The sequence below is a fragment of the Macaca thibetana genome, chromosome 2, assembly GCF_024542745.1.
Source record: "Macaca thibetana thibetana isolate TM-01 chromosome 2, ASM2454274v1, whole genome shotgun sequence".
NCBI classification, from domain to species: Eukaryota; Metazoa; Chordata; class Mammalia; order Primates; family Cercopithecidae; genus Macaca; species Macaca thibetana.
The window spans coordinates 78424173-78441905 of NC_065579.1; the positions used below are offsets into that span (position 1 = coordinate 78424173).

At 35.8% G+C, this 17733-nt stretch overlaps 1 protein-coding gene across 1 annotated transcript in view; it reads left to right on the plus strand.

Moving 5' to 3' along the window:
- Positions 1–685: 685 nt before the first annotated feature.
- Positions 686–17733, plus strand: part of NAALADL2 (N-acetylated alpha-linked acidic dipeptidase like 2) — a 1132125-nt gene continuing 1115077 nt past the window's right edge. Inside the window, exon 1 of the mRNA XM_050780093.1 lies at positions 686–5863. The gene's annotated coding sequence lies outside the window, so the exon portion shown is untranslated. The remainder of the gene's footprint in view (positions 5864–17733) is intronic.

Here is a 17733-nt window from a genome sequence, read left to right on the forward strand (position 1 = left end):
GAAATGCTTAGGCTGGAATAGATTTTATGAGATAAGCGAATCATGGAAAATAAGTCGAAACTAGGCAAGAGAGCAGAACAAATATCTCAGAAAGGACAAGAGAAAAGATGTGAAGAGAGTACACAGTACATTTTTGAAGGGACGGCGAGGATATCCATTATATGAAAAGGATTGTAGAAATCTATAGAAATGTTGAGTCACAAATATCATTTGTTAACATTTATTGTGCATATTCTATATTTTAACACAATGATAGATCCTGAGGACACAGCTAACATAGTCCTTGCCTTCAAGAGGCTCAGAGGTGGATCAAAATATTAAAGGATCTCAAAACCTTATACGAGTATTTGAAGCTGATATGCTTAACTTATGGTGGGTTTTCAAGAAATGTTTAATTAAAAATGAAATTTATAGGCCGGGCGCGGTGGCTCAAGCCTGTAATCCCAGCACTTTGGGAGGCCGAGACGGGCGGATCACGAGGTCAGGAGATCGAGACCATCCTGGCTAACCTGGTGAAATGCCGTCTCTACTAAAAAATACAAAAAACTAGCCGGACAAGGTGGCAGGCGCCTGTAGTCCCAGCTACTCGGGAGGCTGAGGCAGGAGAATGGCATAAACCCGGGAGGCAGAGCTTCCAGTGAGCTGAGATCCAGCCACTGCACTCCACTCTGGGTGACAGAGCGAAACTCTGTTTCAAAAAAAAAAAAAAAAAAGAAATTTATGTGATTAAAAATAGGGAATTTTTATTAGTTATTGATCAGTAAAGTATCTTGAAAAAGACTGTTTTAGAAAAAGGAGATAACCATCCTGTGTAAGTTAATAGAATGGTAACCATAAAAAATGTCTATTAATAATATTCTATTAATCCCACAGAAATTTTGCTAAGTCGGATATAGCATGTGTTGCATTGGGGTTTTTCTTTTATATGTGGTGCTTAGGAAAATCCAAAATACACGTATTAATATGTGTATATTAAGCCACTCTCAGAATTAAAGACAATTTCCAAAGAATTATACCATTTTGTCCTTCTAATATGAGAATATACCAATTAAAAGTCTCTGTATAGAGAAAAAACATCTTCCACAGTTGAGTGGCTTTTTATTTATGAGATTTTATTGTTAAAAATTGTATGTATGATCTGGTTGGAGTTTACTATGAAATAAAACATCCAGTGGGAGCTAGTGGTAAATGTTGGTGTGACACTTAAGTGAGATAATCATTAAGTTTCTTCTAGTCTCAGTATTCCGATTTTAGGTAGTGCTTTGTGGACCTTTTGGTCCACAAAGTTTAAAGAACTAATTCAGGCAAGTTTTTCTGCAACCTGAGGAAAAAAAATCACATCTTTAACAATGCATTTCAATATAAGATACTAGAGTTCATTTCATTTAGTAAAGAGAATCCTTAATGTGGGGATAGGAAAAGCAAGGATCAAAGACATTATGTTAGACAAGATGACATAGGACTTTTCATCTATCTACCTCAATCTGTAGGGTTTGATTTTTAATCACATGCAGGAATGCAGATGGCAATATGCCATTTTAATCCAGTTAGATGCCAAGAGAAAGATTAGGAAAAGAGTTCCATGTGGCTTCGCATTTCTTGTGATTGGTAGCTTGAAGACTTCTTTGTGAACATGTCTCTGCTTTTTTTTGTTATGACTCCTTCTGTTACCGAAACACCAGGGATTTGGTTTGGGTCCTGCTGCTTGCCACACAGAAAGTCAATTACTGACACAAGTATTGTCATGGAAGAAGGATTGAATGGGGTGCTGCAGCTGAGGAAATGGGAGATCAGCCTCAAATCCATCTCTCTGACCTACTAAAATTAGGGGTTTATGTAGCAGGGAAGAAATGTCACTATGTCTGGCAAAACAGGAACTTGGGAGGGTTAAGAGCAATCATGATGAATGAGGAGTCTGGCCTCACTTTCTGGATGTGGTGATCTGGTGAGTTTCAGTTATTTGATACTTTTTGAGAGGTCTGGTGGGGGGTCCTTTCCTGAAGGAGAAACTCAGCTAAAACAAATGTAAGCTTCAAGCTTTAAGACCAGAAAAGTCAATTTTTATATTTATCCAAAAATCCCCAAAACCTGTCTATGGGACTACTGGGTTGGTTTCACTTCTTCATTTTTAGTGTTGAGGGAGGGCAGAAACCCACATTTGTACTAAAATTATCATTAATTTCTTGCATACCCTTACCCATGAATAGAATCTTGAGACACTTAAATATAAGCTGAGAATTAAGTAGTGACTTCCAATCCTCCTCATTCCTTACTTCTTCTATTCTCCACAAATGAGATAATATTAAATGTCCTGAATTATGTGTATGTGTAGGCAGGTATGCACTTGTGTGTGTCCATACTAATGTGGTAATAGCATTCTTGAACTAAATACTTTATTTGAAGCTTGAGCTGCTATAGCAAAATCCCACAGACTGGGTGGATTAAGCAACAGAAATGTATTTCCCCCAGTTCTGGATACTGGGAAGTCCAAGATCAAAGTTCCAGCCAGTTTTCAAGGGCTGTCTTACAGATGGCCTCCTTGTTAAGTTCTTATATGGCAGAGAGAGAGAGTGTGCAAGCTCTCTGGTCTCTTCTCTTTAAATCACTAATCGTGAAAGGATCCATTTCCAAATATTGTAACACTGGAGATTAGGGCTTCAACATAGGAATTTTGGGAAAACACAAACATCTGGTCCATAACATTTGAGGATAGGTAAGTCTAGGATTCATTTGATTCATGTATTAACCTAGTTAGGTTATCCTTATCAAGAGGTTCTTTCTTTGTGAGAAAAGAGAGTTAGATGGCACTTCTAAATTGGTGAATCTACAAGATCTACCTTAAGCACCTTTTTCTCTAAAAGCAGAAGGAATTTAAGACAAAAATTCAGAATTATTATTTTATTATGTATTTTGGTAGTTGAGAAATTTATGACACATTATTTCTTATGTAAAGCTTAAGGAAGATGGAGGATACTGAAATGAGGGTGAAAACTAGGAGGAAGTTAACTTAATAGAAGGTTAAGAATTTTTTTCTAGTCACAAGCTTGTACAATACTACAAGTTAATATTGATAAAAGGAAATAATAGCTTATTTAGGGTTAAGTAATTTTGAAAGGAGAATAAGAACACTTTATAGCTTTCAAGTATCTCAAAACTAAGATAAAATATTACAATAAAGACGGTGAAGCACAAATAAGTAGCTTCATAATTCATAGCATTATTACTTAGTATCACAGCCATTGCCAATATGAAATGTAGAATAACCAATCTTGGCATTAGAAGATATAAAAGGAAAAGACTCAATGTCTTAAAATAGTATATAATTATATCACTCATTTATTGAGCACCTAATACATGCTGGGCAATGTGTGAGGCACATTACATACCATGTCTCTAATTCTCACAGTAGTTCTGCAAGTTTCCTGTTTTCATTCTAATTTTGAGATGAAGTAATTGAGACTTAGATTCAGAAATTATCCAAGGCCATACAGATATGAAGAACAAAGTTTTCAGTCCTAGATATGCTCTTTCTAATACACATCTCTTCCTGTGTTTAATCGTTTTTTCCCAAAGAGATACTAAGTTACTTCCTTTCCAGTTATGTATTTTCTGTTTCATCTTTTTGTTGTTGTTGTTATTTGTTTGTTTTTGAAGCAGGATCTCACTATGTCACCCAGGCTGGTGTGCAATGGTGGAATCACAGGTCACTGCAACCTCCACCTCACAGGCTCAAGTGATCCTACCATCTCAGCCTCCCAAGTAGCTGGGACCACAGGCATACACCATCATGCCCAGCTAATTTTTAATTTTTATTTTTTGTAGACACAGGGTCCCATGGTTACAGGATCCTTACGGTGATGCTTTTCTGTTTGGAAACCTCTGTGGCCAGCAGCACCTTTGCTCAAGTTTTGCTTGGGCCCACTGGGCTTGTTCTGCCCACTCGGCCTTGCAGGCTGCGCTTGGCTCACACTACTGGCCTGGATCCCATGCCGGCCAAGGATGAACAGAGTGGTGAGGGATGTGTGAGTGAGCGAACATGGGGTCTGGCCATGCACACTGGCTGCAGTGGGGTGGGCAGCTCCAGGCACTGGCATGGGTGCTGGCTCCCTGTGAGGCGGCAGCTGGACCAGGTGTACTGCAAGCAGCTTCCATGGCTGGCACGAGGGAACACAGTGATGCCTGTAAGCTTGGAGATACCAGGAACCTCAGAGCCCCAAATAGAGTGTCACAGCCCTGGCTCAGGGAGTTCGTAGGTCTAGGAGGGCTACAGCTCTTCTCTCCTTTCTTCTTTCCTTTTTGTTGCTTGCAATGTGGCAAGGAAGGGGCATGCTTCAGCCCTGTTAGTGTTACAGCTCCTTTACCCCTCCCATTCAGTGGGTCCTGAGTTCTTGCCCTGTGTCCAGGTAGAATGAGGTATGAGGACAAATTGAGGGTGAGCGAGGTGAAGAGGAGTTTTATTGAGTGACAGAACAGCTCAGAGAAGACCCACATTGGGTGGCTCCTCTCCAAAGGCAGGGTGTCCCAACAAGTGTTCAGCTGTCAGCAGAGAGGAGACCCTGGAGTGGGTAGCTCCTCTCCGCAGCTGGTTGTCCAATTGTCTCTTCAGCTTTCAGCAGAGAGGAGACCCTGGAGTTCCTCTCTGTAGGCAGGTTGTCCCGTCGTCTCCTTGAGGCTGGCTGAGTCCGGGGTTTTTATGGGCTTCAGTGGGGAGGAAGCGCATACTGATTGGCTCATGGGCGGCCTTTCGTGGGCCTGGAAAAAGCATTGTACTTCCTATTCTGGTCCATCAGCCCAGCCACCAGGCTTCAGGCAATCCTGGCTTGAAGGTGCAGTTTTACTGCGGACCCGTCTCTTTCCACCCAGGAGCCTATCTTCCCTCGTCACCCAGGCTGTTTGTGCTGTGGGTTCCCTGCAGTTCTATGCTGAGCTTCCCTCAGCCCCCTCTCAGGCTTCCTTCTGTGCTTGTTGGTGCCCAAAGTCTGGAGAGGGCCAAGGCAGCAGGGTGATTGTGTGTCAGTGCTGCCCCAAGCTTGGGAACACCAAGTTAGGTTGCTACAATGTTGCAACAGTGAGGCTCAGCCTCAACTTTGCTCCATAATCAAAGCATAGGCAGCAGGTACAGCTGTGCCTGGAATTGCGGGGGTGGGGGGGAGTGGTCCTGCCCTGCCAACTAAAGAAGGTGGAGATTCCACCTGTTCTTGTCTCCTGCCACGCCAGGGAGCATGCAACCCTGGCCACACCTCCCCTACTGAAGCTAGTGTCATGGCAGCAGCCTCTCCAAATGGGCTGCCACTGCCAACACCACTATATTCCCCAGGCAGGTCTCAGACCCCTGGGCTTAAGCAATTCTCCTGCCTTGGCCTCCCAAAATGCTTGGATTACAGGTGTGAGCCACTGTGCCTGGCCTGCTTTATCTTTAATTGTATTTAGTACTGTGTGGCACAAAGTAAGTGTGCAATTTATGCTTGCTGAATTAAGGTGCAAATGTAAACATGGAAAAATGAAAGCAAGGGAGAAAAGTATTTGTGTATTTGTGTATACATTTGTTGTTAAGATAAAATGGTATGCTTTAAAAATAAAAAGTCTATACATTGTTGACTTCCAAAAGAAATGAAAAATTTCTGTCTGCTTACAATAAAAGGAACTGATCAAGTTATTCTAAGAAGCATTAATCAAAGAACAAAATTCAAGAGACAATAGATAAATTATCTCATGCAGCTCCCAATTTAACTCTGGTTTTTGATTTATGAACAGGAAATGAGCTTTGACTATTAGGCACCTGGATGAAGAGCCCTGGGTTCAGATTGTCAGTCTCCTGTAACCTGAAGAAGCCCTCCAGTTGCACTAGGAACGTTCAATTGAAGTAAGACCTAATTATTTTAATTAGATTGTAAGACTTTCATTCTTGAATCAACTTTTAATAAGGTGACTTGATGTATTTCCATAGTGTGCCAATAGCTGCTAATTTTGAAAAAAGAAGAATGCAAGCATTATTCTATGGCAAAGTTTTATGTATTCCAATTTTTATTCATCTTTTATTTCATGGGTTTAAGCCCATTTTCTTTGGATAGCATTATAAAAATATTTTAATTTCTGTGTGGCTGTTGAAATTGGTGCAGTATTCTTGTCTTGGTATGTATCAATTCTCTGTCTGTAATTGTGAATGTTATAACTAATCAAATTAAGTCTTGTTTTTGGTTTAAGTCAGTCCAGTGATTTTTATTTAAAAATAACAACAATGCAGTTGATACAACATGGCTTGCATAACTTCTTTATTTCAAGTTCATATAGATTCGTTGACCTTTCGGAACGCTTCTCAGTACGTGACCATACATAGACTGTGAACTTCTGTTCATACATTATGGCTTAATATGTATAAAACTTTAGATGATGTGGATAATGGAAAGGCACAAAATAATAGCACAGAACCAAGAGCTGGAACATTTGAGCAGAGCCAGTATAACCACCAACACACTTCAGGAATATAGAAGAATCTTTTAACTTTTCTTAGTCATCCCTTGCTTTCAAATGTAAGAAGTTAGATTGAATAAGGGAAAGTTGACCAATTCCTGTGCCTTGGAGTGTCAGGCAAGTAATGCAGATTTATGAAGTGGCTGGGTGTGGGACAATAAAAACTGGTAGGCCTATGGGGAAAGAGACTGTACCTCTTAAAAAAGCCATTAAGATTCAAGTGTTTTAAAATGGTCAAAGAAATAAATTGGGGAGGAGCCCTGGAAAAGCGTAGAGGGAGGAGAAGGGTTGAATTTGGCCTTAAGATTGAATTAATTTCTAAGGTTATTTTCCACTCAAAATATGACTATAGAATTATGTTACTATGTAAACAGTTATAATATTGCCTAGCATTTGTTGAGCTCCATTTCTGTTACTTTCTAAGTAATTAAAACTAAATAAGTAAAAATTAAACAGTTTTGGCTTGCATTTCTCTGAATTTTACAGTACATTGGGGAAAAATGATTTTTTGACCATAAAATCCAATACTTACATGATGCATCAGTTTAATCTTTTTCTGAGGCTTAGAAAATTATTTATCTAGAATGAGAACTTCAAATCTAGGACTGCCATCCAAGAATAAAACTACCCTGTAAATTACTGGTTAGCAGCTTATTTCTTAATTTGTATTTTCTTTTTATCAACATTCTAATGAAAATATTTCTTCATATGGGAAAAAATCAAATTGGTAGCTTAAAGAGATATATTTTCTAGCATAATATTCTAACTTCATCAACTCTTATACTTTTATTTTCCTTTATTTTCTTTTTTACAACAGTGGAATATATTCATTTTTTTTTAACATTTTACTGCCTCTCAAACCTATATTTTACTATAAAATAAGTACATTTTATTAGATGGTAATGGCAATTAGGCAACAGGCTTAGTGGAAGATGGGAAGTTGGCCAAGACAGTATACTCTTAGAATCTTGTCTAATGTTTTGGCTCAGTTTTAATCAGAATTTATGTCTACAAGAAAATTGAACGAAGATTTTAGGGACTCACATCAGTTATTATAATGATAAAAAGATAATTATTAGGAGCTAGGATCTCTATGGTTTCATTTGGGCCCTTCCATGTCTTCTTTTTTCTTACGTTTATTACTCATAGAGCTTTTCAGTTCATGATCGTATGTAGACAGATTTGAGTTACTTCAAGTATGATCATTTTGAGAATTGAGTATATTATATAAAGCATGCAATGTCTTTTAGGTGGGTTTTTCTATGTGTTAGTAGAAGCTGTTACTGACTTATATATTCCCAAAATAACATTTTAAGAGGCTTTTGCTTTGGATGTTATAGTCTAGCCATGTTGTAATGATTTTGAATAGTTGCTATCCAGTTCTTTGATAGCCAAGCCAACCAGAAGAACTTCAATATTAATGCCAAATTGATCAGAAGTGGTTACATCTATTTCTTGATTGACTTACATCATGTATTAGCTAAAAGTATTAGCTCTTTTTAAATAAACATTCATTCTGTCTTCCAAAGACTCCACACATTGTGAAAAATAAGAATAAACACATAAATGAAATGTTAGAAGTTAAAGTAAAGCTATTTAAGGAGGCTTTCTAGTGATGCCAACTTGTATCTTATTACCTTGTTTTATAAAAGCATTTTGTAAAAACAAAACAAAACAACCCAAAAAATACCAGTGTGATTTAAGAATTTTCTTTAAGAAATACATTCATAAGTTGATTTTCAATATTTTGTTAAAACATAATGCCTGTGGGCAAGGTGGACATGTAAGCAGCAAACCTAATTTTTTTTTTTGAAATTGCCTTCTGAGGCTTAGAGAATTAAGGAATGCCTAACCCATTGAACCCATTGTTGAGCTCACTGATTCCCAACATGAAAGCAAAGTAACACAAGCATCTAGATTGAGTTAGTTAATTTTACCTTTCTTGTCTGTACTCCTTATTGGTGATTGTAAAACTAAAAAGCCTCAGACCTGAATTCCTTTCATGCTATGAAAAATCTTCTGATATCCACTTAACATAAGTTCACCTTTAGCATTTGACATTTATTAGTCATGGCTTTCAAATGAAGTGTTTAATTAAAATCAAAGTGCCGTTGTTTTTAATAATCCATAAAGAATGAGTAGGAATTAAATTTAGAAAAATATGACAGTGGCTTTAAGAGTACTGTAGCTCCTGTGTGAATATTGCAGTTGTCTGAAAAATTTCATAAAATACTCTTAATTATCAAAATCTAATTTAAAGTTTAATGAGGCAGTAAAGTTGAGATATTCACAAAGAAACCAGAATAATAATGGTAAAAATTTAGCCATAACTAAGTATAATCTAAGCAAACATTTCTGGTCAATTAGCTTTCATTGTGCTAAACAGTGACAAACTACAAAGGTAATTAGAAATCACATATTAGTGAGTGTCTAGATGCTGGGGCTACTTGGAGCCATTTTATGCTGCCAGAGATATTCTACCACTTCTTGAATCTCTTTAAACTAGGGTAGATAAAATTATAGGAATTTTTATTTTTCATGAAAAAGTTCTCACTAAACTATCCAATAAATTTGATTTATGTCAGAATTTACTGTTTGCTGTTTTATTTTCCTTAAGAAGTAGACTTTGCTTTGGGTTCAAAACCAGTAAATAAATTAGAACAGTTAAATGGTCTAACAGTGATAATTCAATAGGAAAATAAAATCTGGTTTCATATGCAATCATATAGCACCCATGATCTGTACATTTCTGAACCAATGGATTTAAAAAAAGAGTCTTACTGATATTCTAAGTCCTATCCAATGGAGAAATACAGAAGAAAACTGATGGAAAATGTCTTGAGGTACTTTTCATATTGTCCTTAAGTTCATCCCTCCCTCAATGTAATTTTACCTAAATAATGTTTTCTGAATTGAATTCACTCATCATGAGATTGACTTTATTAGGAAGACTCAGTCTATTTGTTTAAAATGCATTTTGATAAAATCGTTGAAATATTTTTGGCTTCAGTTACATAATGCACTTAAATAATATAAAAAACAAACAACTTAATTAGCTAAAATAAATATTTAAATGTAATATACTATTTCAGGTAGAAATGGTAATTGTTGTATTATTATAACCTATCCTTGAAACTGAAATTATATTGTTCCTTTTTACATTTTTTAAGAATCTTGTGTCCCTCTCAGAGGGCAAGCTTGTAACAGTTTTCTTTCTAAAGATATAAAAGAAAAAATCAACATTCATATAGTGAATAAAAAGCCATAAAGAGCTAAATAATATTTTAAAGGGAAAAAACTCCAACTCATTAACTTTTTAGCTTTATATAAATTGTTAGCTGCCTTTTGCCTAATTTTGTAAGTTTTCGAAGGTCTTTGCATGTAGCTCTTGCAATAAATTTCAAAGATACCAACTTTTAATCATATTAATCAGTTTGACAGCAATTTATTTAGTACTTGATACTGAAAACTATCTTTACACAAGTGGTTTCCATTTCCTTATATAACTAGAATAAATCTGTAATATTTCATTTGCAAATATGACATATGGTCTCTTATTAACTTACATGGAATGAATTTTATCCTTTTTGTGTATGAACTGCCTTCTTGTCCTTGGAACATGTTTTTATATTATTCTTTCCAAAAGAACTGTTTGTAAAATTGATTTTTTTAAAACTGAATGTTCACCTTTTAATTCAAAGTGGTACTGCTGTAAAACTCACTCTTATTTCTCTCTTTCATAATAAAATATTTCTACTATGGGTAACATACTAACATTTTAAACAAAACTCTTTAAAATTTCTCAAGGACCATTTAATAAAAATATTTAGGGTGAGTCTGTTATGTGTTAAGATACTATTTTAGGTAGTGGGAGAATGAAGATAAATATACTACCATACTTTTCCTCAGCATGTTCACTGTCTAGTGGGGGATACAAAAACATTACAATACAGAGTCATATTGTAATGGTAAATAACTGGGAATAAAAAAATTCTTAGGTAAGATGATTTTTTTTTTATTATTATTAGGTAAGATGATCAGTTTATTTCCAGCCCAGATGAGTCATGGGCTTCAGGTCAAATACTAGGGTGATTAGTTTTTTAGAGCCAACCTAGTACCTATCCATATCATGCCAGACCAAAAAAGTCAAAATATAAAAAAATGTATAATAAATAATCATATGCATATGTGATACTTTAACATTTAAAACACAAAAAAGAATATTTAGTGAAAGAATGTGTTATTTCATATTATTTACTTTTCTGTTACATAATTGCTACTATTTAAACAAAATTACAGTAGGATATTTAAAAGTGGCACCTATTAGTAATTAACAGGAGGACTAAACAAATGATATGTGTGAGAAAAATATAACAATATTTTAATGATGTTTCTGTTCTTTAATACATTTAAATATTTAAAACTTTTATTAGATACTTACATTTTGTAGGGCATATTATGAATTTGTAAGATAGACAAATATGAGAATATAAAGCAAGAATGTAAATACAAAAGGACTAATATTTAATACAAAGTAACAATGATGTTTTTTTTTTTTTTTTTTTCTATCTCATGATACAGTAGGATATTTTTACTCTTTGTGTTTCTCTGAACTGCCTGTAGCTTCTGGGTCGTGCTTTTTTTCTTCTATGTAATAGTAAAGGTGAATAGAGTCAAATATGTAATTCACTTTTATTTGTAGCTCTGTTCTTATCAAGCCCACATTCACTAATTCCTGGTACCAATCTGATGTGATAACATCAAAGTAAATATCCTATCAACGAAATAAGTTGACTACTTAGGATTTTGCTTCCTAGAAGTGGCAAATGTTTAGACTGGTTGGAATTAGAATCCAGATCTGTCTATCCACTTTGTATCTACAGTCTTCTCTCAGTAGACTAGCTGTTTCTCAACCAGGTCTTTTGTTTCTGTAAATTTATCATATGGACAATCCCTGTCTAAAATATCCATCATTTAAATGTCTCCAGAGCACGTTTTATACCATTGTAAGTTAAACCTCTCTGTTTATGAGAAAATAGTCTTAAAGCACACAAGTCATTTGAACTTGTAAAATCAAATTGGATTCCAAATAAAATAGTTTTGGTAAATAAATAATGAGAAAGTGTTCTAACTTGGCTATACTTTTCTGGTAACAATTTTGCAGTTTTGAATCAGAATATGTGCTTTTGCCACAATTTAACCTCAAACAACTCAGATGTCATTAGTTCTTTTTTTTCTAGATTCCATTATTAAATATTTATTAAACTGTTTTAGAGAAACAGCATATAATGTCTATTTTATTTTAATATTTTTCTTCATTATTATCCTCAATGTATTTCCAAATTAGAATAGAATATTATTTTTACTTTCATACTCTGAAGGTGAATTATGACTGGCCAACGTTTTAACACCTTTTCTACCGCCAGTAATAAGAATAACCATCTTACAGGTACATGTCTAAGGAACATATATTTTTTCATTTCTATAAATTTAGAATCTAATCATGTGCTTCTGCACATTTTGAGGAAATTGAAAAATGTATAAAAGCTTTCATTATGTAATTCTCAATATCACAGGTAGACAAATCACTCCAGTTTTAGCCGTGTTGTATACAAGAAATGCAGGGTATTTAGCAGGAGATATTTTTTGCATTTTCTTTGGTCAGAAGTTTATATATTGATTAGGTTTGTCAAAATTCATACTCACACTGTCTGCCAAACATGCAGATAGATGAGTGTGGTAGGCAGAATAGTGGCCTCATAATGACGTTCAAGTTCTAATCCTTGGAACCTGTGAATATATTATGTTACATGACAAATGGAGATTAAGGTAGCAGATGGAATTAAAGTTCCTAATCAGATGACTATAAAATAGGAGATAATAGCCTGGATGATTCAGGTGGGCCCAATGTAATTATAGTGTCCCTTAAAGAGGGAAAGAGAAGACTTATGTCAAGGTGATGTGATATATGAGACTCAAGCAGCCATTGATTGCTCTGAAGATTAAGAAGGCCACTAGCATTACATAATGGTAAAGGGATCAATTCAACAAGAAGGGCTAACAATCCTAAATATATATGCACCCAACACAGGAGCACCCAGATTCATAAAACAAGTTCTTAGAGACCTACAAAGAGACTTAGACTCCCACACAAAATAGCGGGAGATTTTAACAGCTCACTGTCAATATTAGGCAGATCATTGAGACAGAAAATTAACAAGGATATTCAGAACTTGAACTCAGCTCTGGATCAAGTGGACCTGATAGATATCTACAGAACTCTCCACCGCAAAAACAACAGAATATACATTCTTCTCGGTGCCACATGGCACTTTCTCTAAAATTGGTCACATAATTGGAAGTAAAACACTCCTCAGCAAATGCAAAAGAACTGAAATCTGACAAATAATCTGTCCGACCACAGTGCAATCAATTTAGAAGTCGAGATTAAGAAACTCACTCAAAACCACACAACTACATGGAAACTGAACAGCCTGTCCCTGAATGACTCCTAGGTAAATAATGAAATTAAGGCAGACATAAATAAGTTCTTTGAAACCAATGAGAACAAAGATACAATGTACCAGAATCTCGGGGACACAGATAAAGCAGTGTTAACAGGGAAATTTATAGCACTTAATACCCACATCAGAAAGCTAGAAAGATCTCAAATCACCACCCTAACATTGCAACTAAAAGAACTAGAGAATAAAGAGCAAACAAATCCAAAAGCTAGCAGAAGACAAGAAATTACTAAGATCAGAGTGGAACTGGAGGAGATAGAGACATGAAAAACCCTTCAAAAAATCAATGAATTTAGGAGCTGGTTTTTTGAAAAAATTAATAAAATAGATCACAAGCTAGACTAATAAAGAAGAAGGAAGAATCAAATAGACACAATAAAAAGTGATAAAGGGCATATCACCACTGACCACACAGAAGTACAAACAACCATCACAGAATACTATAGACACCTCTACACAAATAAACTAGAAGATCTAGATAAAACTGATAAATTCCTGGACACATACACCCTTCCAAGAGTAAACCAGGAGGGAGTCGAATCCCTGAATAGATCAATAAGTTCTGAAACTGAGGCAGTAATAAACAGCTTACCAACCAAAAAATCCCAGGACCAGATGGATTTGCAGCAGAATTCTACCAGAGGTACAAAGAGGAGCTGGTACCATTCCTTCTGAAACTATTCCAAACAACTGAATATGAGAGACTTCTTTTTAGCGTATCTTATGATGGCAGCAGCATCCTGACACCCAAACCTGGTAGAGATACAACAACAAAAAGAAAACCTCAGGCCATTATCCCTGATGAACATTGATGTGAAAATACTCAGTAAAATACAGGCAAACCGAATCCAGCAGTGCATCAAAAAGCTTATCCAATAGGATCAAGTCAACTTCACCCCTGGGATGCAAGGCTGGTTCAACATACGCAAATTAATAAACATAAGTCATAACAGAAACAGAACTAAAGACAAAAACCACATAATTATCTCAAAGGCCTTTGATAAAATTCAACCTCCCTTCATGTTAAAAACTCTCAATAAACTAGATATTGATGGAACATATCTCAAAATAATAAGAGTCATTTATGACTAACCCACAACCAATATAATACTGAATGGGCAAAAGCTGGAAGCATTCCCCTTGAAAACCAGCACCAGACAAGGATGCCCTCTCTTACCACTCCTATTCAACATAGTATTGGAAGTACTGGCCAGCACAATCAGGTAAGAGAAGGAAATAAAGGGTATTCAAATAGAAAGAAAGGAAGTTGAATTGTCTCTGTTTGCAGATGACCTTATCTTATATCTAGAAAATCCCATTGTTTCAGCACAGGAAACTGGTCTTAAGCTGATAAGCAACTTCAACAAAGTCTCAGGATACAAAATCAATGTACCCAAATCACAAGCATTCTTATACACCAACAATAAACAAGCAAAGAACCAAATCATGAATGAACTCCCATTCACAATTGCTACAAAGAGAATAAAATACCTAGGAATATGGCTAACAAGGGATGTCAAGGATGTCTTCAAGGAGTACTACAAACCACTGCTCAAGTAATTAAAAGAGAACACAAACAAATGAAAAAACATTCCATGCTCATGGGTAAGAAGAATCAATATTGTGAAAATGGACATACTGCACAAAGTAATTTATAGATTCAATGCTATTCCCATTAAACTACTATTGACTTTCTTCATAGAATTAGAAAAAAAAAAGTTTTAAAATTTATATAAAACCAAAAAAGAGTTGGTATAGCTAAGACAATCATAAGCAAAAAGAACAGAGCTGGAGGTAGCACAGTACCTGACTTCAAACTGTACTACAAGGCTACAATAACCAAAGCAGCATGAAACTGGTATAAAAGCCACATAGACCAATGGAACAAAATACAGATCTCAGAAATAAGGCCACCCATCTACAACGCTTTGATCTTTGACAAATCTGACAAAAACAAGCAAAGGGAAATGATTCCCCATTTAATAAATGGTGCTGGGAAAACTGGCTAGCCATATGCAGAAAACAGAAATTGGACCCTTACAGCTTATACAAAAATTAACTTAAGATGGGTTAAAGACTTAAGTGTAAAACCTAAAACTATAAAAACCCTACAATAAATCTAGGCAGTACCATTTAGGACACAGCATGGGCAAAGATTTCATGAGAAAAACAACAGAAGCAATTGCAACAAAAGCGAAAATTGACAAATAGGATCTAATTAAACTAAAGCACTTCTGCATTGCAAACAAAACTATCATCAGAATGAAAAGAAAACCTACAGAATGAGAGAAAAGTTTTGCGATCTATCCATCTAACAAAAGCCTAATATCCAGAATCTACAAGGAACGTAAACAAATTTACAAGAAAAGACCAAACAACCCGAATTGAGTGTGGGCAAAGGACATGAACACACACTTCTCAAGGAATACATTTATGTGGCCAAAAAACATATGAAGAAAAGCTCTACATCACTGTTCATCAGAGAAATGCAAATCAATACCACAGTGAGATAACATCTCATGCCAGTCAGAATGGTGATTATTAGAAAGTCGAGACCAGCCTTATCAACATAGTGAAACCCTGTCTCTACTAAAAGTATAAAAATTATCCAGATGTGGTGGTATGTGCCTGTAATCCCAGCTACTCAGGAGGCTGAGGCAGGAGAATCGCTTGAACCTGCATCTGGGAGGTAGAGGTTGCAACGAGCCGAGATTGGGCCATTGCACTCCAGCCTGGGCAACAGACTGAGACTCCATCTCAAAAAAAAAAAAAAAAAAAAAAGTCAAGAAACAACAGATGCTGGTGAGGCTGTGGAGAAATAGGAACACATTTACACTGTTGGTGGGAATGTAAATTAGTTCAACCATTGTGGAAGACAGTGTGGTGATTCCTGAAAGATTTTGAACCAGGAATACCATTTAACCTAGCAATTCCATTATAGGGTATATAATATTCCCAAAAAATGTTAAATCATTCTATTATAAAGATACATGCATGTGCATGTTCATTTTCATTGCAGCACTATTCACAACAGCAAAGACATAGACTCAACCCAAATGCCCAACAATGATGCATTGGATGAAGAAAATGTGGCACATGTACACCATTGAATACTATGTAGCCTCGAAAGGGAACAAGGGCATGTCCTTTGCAAGGACATGGATGGAGCTGGAAGCCATTGTCCTCAGCAAACTAACGCAGGAACAGAAAACCAAACACCACATGTTCTCACTTATAAGTGGGAACCCAACAATGAAAACAAGTGGACACAGCGAGGGGAACAACACACACCTGGGCCTGTCATGGGGGTTGGAGGAGGGAGAGCATCAGGATAAATGACTAATGCATGCAGGGCATAATACCTAGGTGATGGGTTGGTAGGTGCAGCAAACCGTTATGGCACATGATTACCTATGTAAAGAACCTGTACGTCCTGCACATGTATCCTAGAACTTAAAAATAAATTACATTTTTTTTTTTTTTTTAAAGGAGGCCACTAGAAGGTGGCCTCTACAAGCTAGAAAGTAAAAAAAAAAACAATTCTCACCCTGGATGCTCTAGAAAGGAACTTAGCTCTTCTGGTATCTTTCTTTTTAGCCTTGACACCTTGGTTTTAACCAAGTGAGATCCATTTCAAACCTCTGAACCCCAGGACTGTAAGAGAATAAATTCATGTTGTTTTAAGCCACTACATTTGTGGCGATTTGTTACAGTAGCACCAGGAAACTAATACAATGAGCAAGTCTAGTTATTATTTGGAAAGATGCCAGCATTGTTTTGTCTTTTCTGTAGTTTCATAAAATGTTGCAAAAATCTAGAAGATGATACAAAACTCAATCTTGATATCAGAGCCCCTAAGAATCAGGGGGAGCATTTTTTCATTATTGAGATATCCCTTGATATAGTGTAAAAAGCATGATTGTTAACAAGGTTTGACTAAATCAGGTCTACATTGCAATAAGCCAACACATCTATTACCAAAATTTTCTTATTTGCTTTCCTACATGGTTGTAACCCCTGAATTAGTAAATGCAACTTTATTCATTTTTATTAAAAATAAGTGGAGTGTAGCATGCATATTTGTTCTTAAGGTATGCCCATAAACTACTTCATTGGCTGTTTTCAAAAATATTGGTGTCTTCGATGGAAATAATAATAATAAACAACCTTTGGCTAATTTGGAAAACTTGCCTGTTTCATCCAGGACTTGTAACATTTAGTCTCCCTGTATGCTTTCACATCCCCTCTTCCACCATGCCTAATCCCAATTTCCTCTCTGCCTATTGTGTAGGATGCTTTGTTGTGGTTATTTGCCTCTCTAAACCAGTTACATGTATCTTTCCATATGTCATTAAAATAATACAGTTGATTGGGTGATGCTAACATCTGTTTTGTAATCATTTTCATTTTCATTATTTGAACTCTTAAAAAACATAGCCACAATATTCACAATGTTAAACTAGCATTACCTCAAGACAAAGCACATAGTAAATCCACAGGCAATGTCTAAAATGATTGTTAATGCTTATGATTAGAATGCACTTAGTTGAATACATAAATCACATCATTCACAATGATGCAACAATGGATTTTCCATTTCTAAGAACTGCAAATTATGGTTGCCAATGATAGTAGTTAGGGGAAAAAACAGCAAAAAAGTGGATAATCTGTGACATATTCATTTGAAGCTAAGTAAAATAGAATGTTGCTTTTAGCCTCCACACTTGGGCTGTCATAT